This window comes from Peromyscus eremicus, chromosome 2 (assembly GCF_949786415.1).
Source record: "Peromyscus eremicus chromosome 2, PerEre_H2_v1, whole genome shotgun sequence".
Taxonomy (NCBI): domain Eukaryota; kingdom Metazoa; phylum Chordata; class Mammalia; order Rodentia; family Cricetidae; genus Peromyscus; species Peromyscus eremicus.
The window spans coordinates 97,954,740-97,960,347 of NC_081417.1; positions in this window are offsets into that span (position 1 = coordinate 97,954,740).

Here is a 5,608-nt window from a genome sequence, read left to right on the forward strand (position 1 = left end):
TTTGCTCTTACAATGACTGAGCTGTCACATGTAGGAGGCACCTGGCTCCAGGTGGGTGTGATTGAGAACAGTCGATGACCCATGGCTTTTGCAAGGACTGGACAGTATGTTTGTATCCTACCTCCCATAATCTTCCCTACAGTGCTGAAGCACCCTGGGACACCAATCTCAACGAGCGCCAGAAGTTAAACATGTCTGGATGTGCTTGGAATCTGAAGTGTGACCTCATTTTCGAGTTTAAGAACAAGCTCATAGATATGTAAGGGCTTTTGGCTAGATGTGGCAACAAATGTGTAACACTAGCATTCAGGACAGTGAGGCAGGGGGATCATGAGGTCAAGACCAGCCTGGTCTACATGGCAAATTTGAGGCCAGCCTAGGTTATATGACAAGACCCTGTGTCAAAATGTGCGAAAAGATTTCCTTGATTGATGGCTAAATGTTTTGCTACTGACAGTTTTAACTTTGTCCATTTCTGAAGAATGCTCCATAGGTACATGTATATTAAGTCAGTAGGATGTGGTCAATTTTGATTTTTCTCTATGAATATCAAATTATTTTTTGTTTGTTTTTCAAGATAGGGTTTCACTGTGTAGCCCTAGCTGTCTTAGAATGCTCTGTAGACCAGGCTGGCCTTGAACTCAGAGCTACACCTGCCTCTGCCTTTCAAGTGCTGGGATTAAAGATGCGCACCACCACGCCCAGTGAATATCAGATTCTTTAGGGCCCAAATCTCTCCTAATTAAAGTGGAGTTAGAATCCCAACAAGAGCCAGCAAGATGGTTCAATGGGTAGGAACACTTGCTGTCCAGCCTGATGACCTGGAACCCACATTGTAGAATGAAAAACTGAAGCCCACCAGCTGTCCTCTGTCCTCTACATGTGTTCTATGGCATGTACACATGTGCATGTGCACATACACAGACTTAAAAAAACCCTGAAATGTGAACAGGCTAACTGATCAGACCTTGATAACTTGGCCATCAGAAGTACCGGAAGGACTATAGCTTACTCTGGTCTCATTTCTTCAGCCGCATGCACCAGAGGAACCAGCAACTGGACCATGAGATGTAATGCTCATAAACTGAATACCTCACACCCTGCTTGCTGATATTCTGTTCTCCTTTATTCATGGTGAAGTTCATGATCTGGGAAAGCTGTTTAACCTCCTTTGCTTCATTGGCTTTACCAAAAAAACCAACAACAATAACAACAACAACAGCAACAACAAAAAAAAAAACACTGCTCCTTATCTACTGTATGAGGGTGTTAAGAGAAAATTAGTTAATAGAAGGTTTTGAGTGGTGTTGTAGAGAGCACACCACTGCGCTTATTCTCACCATTATCACCACAGCTGTTATTGACTCAGAAGGCAGATATTAAGGGTATAAGAAGAAGGCAGATTTCTATCCTAGGAAACCCTGGGATCACAAAGCTGTGTCTCGGGTGAAAAATATGGACCTTGATACCTTTCTCTTGATTGCCATCAATTCTTTGAGTGATTAAGGAAAAGACAGAAAAAGGAAAAGACAAAACAAACTAGCCTAATGGAACGTAGGATAAACTATTCATTAGCAAACTAAATAGCTGCGCAGTTAACAACCTATAGTGCCTCATGGAAGCCAAGGCACGGCCAAAAGTAGTTGAAGTTTGTGATTCTCCAAACTGTTATTTAAAGCAGGGTTTGGCAAGGCTCAGCAAGCTTGCACCAATTTTAATTTTGTTTTTAAAACTCAGGATGGAGATTGCATTTCTTTACCCATTATTTGCATAGTGAAACCTCTTTATGGTGAACTTGATTATAGTAAAACCTTATGCCGGGATTTTAAAGTTCAGCGCATGTGGGATCCATCTCTACTAAAACCCACACTTTAAGTTCTGACCTTTTAACTGATTAATTCCCAGTTGCACATTCCTTCCAATTTGGTCTCTTTCCCCCACTCCCGACATCTAACAATGTGGTGAACCCTATTACTACCAGAGAAAGCTTCTTGGGAGGCTGGCTTAACCTAAGGAGAGGACCCCCAGGAGTAACTCAATGGGCCCTGGAGGAGATTTACCAAGTGCCATAAGCCACGGTTGCCATACCCTACACTCTGAGACTCTGTTAAACATATATAGATATATAATATATTTTGCAGACTTCATCCCCACCCCACTCTGGTACAGTACTATTGACGAACTGTGCCCATGTGGAACTTTTCCTAACCTTGACCCATTCATTGACTTTTTGTGCCTTACCACACAGGCACCTGAATCTCTAATGCGTCTAGTCTCCTACCCAGTAAAAGCAGTTGTGGATAACACCTCCCACAGGAGGTCACAGTGAGAATCAAATGAGAACGGAGCAAAGGAAACCGCATCTGACCAGTGGCAGGCAATAGACAGCCCAGCAGTGCTTGGCTAGGGCTGCCATAACAGCACCATAAACACGGCAGCTTAAATGCATAGTTCTGGAGGCAAGAAGGAGCCGCAGAGTGCTCCTCTTCGGGCTGTGAGCTGAGGGGCTGGAGTAGCTGCTGCTTATGCTAATCTGCACCAATTCTATGAGCTCTGCTGGGCATCCCTTTGGAGCTTCACCTCTCAACTCCTGTGCTTCAGCATTCTCATCTCTTAACTTTCCTCCCGATTTTTACCCCTGAACTCTTCTTCCACATTTGCAAAGGGATTCTAAAATGTAAATCTGGTGGCGGAATTTTCCTGAGAGAATTGAAACTTCAGATAGGCAGTTGGCTATAGAACTGTAATTAACATGAGAGGCTTAGGGTAGGACATAGATGTTGGCAAGATACAAGGTATAGATAATAGCAAAACAAATGCCATAAATGAACTCACGGAACCGGCAGTGCATTTTTTTTTTTTTGGTTTTTTTTTTTTTTTTTTTTTGGTTTTTCGAGACAGGGTTTCTCTGTGTAGCTTTGCGCCTTTTCCTGGAACTCACTTGGTAGCCCAGGCTGGCCTCGAACTCACAGAGATCCGCCTGGCTCTGCCTCCCGAGTGCTGGGATTAAAGGCGTGCGCCACCACCGCCCGGCTCCGGCAGTGCATTTTTAAGGAGAATAATTCATAAGCTCAATATAGATCATCCATCTCTAATTGATTAGAATGTCTACTTGTGTGTGTAGCAGAATGAACATGCTATTATTATGTCTAAGTAAGGCAGATTTGCGTGTTTCTGTGTGTGTGTGTGTGTGTGTGTGTGTGTGTGTGTGTGTGTTTTAAGGAATGTTATACAGCATTCACAGAAATTCAATTTAGTTCTCTAAAAATACGCAAGGTCGTTTTATAGTTCATTATTTCTTCCACATGTTTTCAAATCTACAATGTATCTCTTTAAATATATTATGCATTCTTTTAAAGCAATACTCTGTCTGAAACTGTAATGGTAGAAAGTCCTCACAGGCCTGTGTTTGCTGTGCTTAAGTTATTGCCCATGGTGACTTATTTCCTTGATTTTTCTTGTTGGATGCTCAATATTCTTGGAATCTTACTCATGAGAATTACTTAGGGTCTGGCACAGAGATATGTTCTTTATAAAGGATATGCATTTGTTTGTACCAAGCATCTGATGGCACAAGTATTCTGGAGATCACTCTCAATTAAGTTCTTGGCTTGGGATTTTTCAAGCCACTCAGGGAATGTGGATTCAGGCAGTAAATCTGAGATAACAGGAGTTACAATTTCTCAGTGGTAATTTATTTATCTCTTACCTTCACTTTGCATCAAGGTTAAACATAGTAAATTTTCTTTACAGCCCTTGGAATAAAGAGAAATGACAAGATTATTTCTAGTTTGCATTAACCCACATGTTCAACTCTTTGACACACAGGTTTGTGGCCTCTTCACTTTAGTGACATTTGAAAATTTTCTAACATTCCCTATACCGTGGAATTTGTAAAACAGGGAATTCACATTTATCTGATAAAACAGTTACCTCATTTTGTGGGCTGATATTCTCTCCTTTAGTGAGAGATCATCACGAGTTTAAGATGGAGCTCTTCATATGCTGTATTAGATTTGAGTTCTAATTGTACACAGAAGGAAGGCTGATCCAGGTACTTGCTCTGGAAGGGGAAGTAGTCTGTTCTGTAACTCATATTGTTCTGGTCTTCTGAACAGTGAAGCTAAATAAAATCTAATCAAGAAACACCTACACACACACACACACACACACACACACACACACAATCATAAATGGAGATAAGCTAAAGTGGCAAAAGCCTGATCCTTTGCGAACATCACACTCTGAGAATATGAATCACAGCAAATTCAATGCCTGTGAACTGAAACACATGCTTGGAGACCAAGTTCACTGGACACACAAATCCTTTCCTGTATCATAACTCAGTTGTGTGACATGTGTCTGTCTTGTGGCCTTAACTATGTTGATTCTTCCCAAAATATGTTTCCTACATTTAGTATATGTTTCCTTCAGTATCTACCATGGTGGAGTAAAGGGGTAATACTAACTGGACCAAGGAACTGAGAACATTTTAATTAGTGTTTGAGTTGATTTAGCTGTTCACAAAAATACATCAAGAAGAATTGATCGCTATTTCTATGGGTATCAGTAACCCTTTTTCCAATACTTCCTTTTTTATCTTAAAGGACCTAGTCCAGAGGGAAAAGGGCTTTCTGAAAGATATGATTCATCCTCAAAGGTCTTTATGAGTCTTTGCAAAAAATATCTCAAAGCTGAGAGTGAGAATTCAAGTGCAAATGAATGGCATGCTCTGTAGAAGATATAGAAGGAACTTCATTCCCTCTAAAGAGAAGGGCAAAGAGGAGGCCAAGTGGAAGCTTGAAAGCAGGGAGGCATGGTTGAGTATATACCAGGTGAGGTGGCCAGAGGACCTCCCACACCATCAAGATCTGTTTCTCACTATTCTACTTCAAGATTTTATGCTTGTGCAGCATCCCAACTTCTGGGAAACTTGGCTACGTTCACAGAAATCTTGTCTGGGTAGGGAAGAGACTTGTGTGCAAATCATAGGAAGAAGGTTACTCCCAGTTTGGGTCCGTGCTAAAGCTGGATAATGGAACAACTCTGTGGCAAGCCAGTAAAGAAGAAGAAATTGGGTGGACAGATAATAAAAGGTGGCAACCATGAAACTTCAACTCCCCGAAAAGTTTGATGAACTTACATGCAGATATGTGCATATAACATTTGGGTCATTGTTAATATTTATAACAAGTTTAGCAGCTTTAGAAAGTCACTCTAGCTTTCAGCAGTTGGAGTTACTGTCAAGGTCTACACAAAGTCTTATTCTTCCTTCATCACGGCTTTATTTCTCTAGTTCTGCTTCAAGCAGTGGTTTTAAACTTAACTGCACACTGGAATTCCTGGGATAGTCAAGACACACTTGCCCTGCTCTAGGCACTTTGCTTTAGTTGATCTGAAATGTGGGTGTCAATGCTAAAATCTTCCCAATGAGTCTAATGTGCAGGCAAAGTTGAATCCTGATGTCAGAAAGCCGCAGTAGCATTATAAAGTTGCTGCGGAATGGCCACATGTGAAGGTTAAACAGGACAAAGAATGTGTGAGAGAAACACCATCTTAGAGCACATTAACTTTGATGAAACACATTCTTATAAAATCCCAGTTCAAC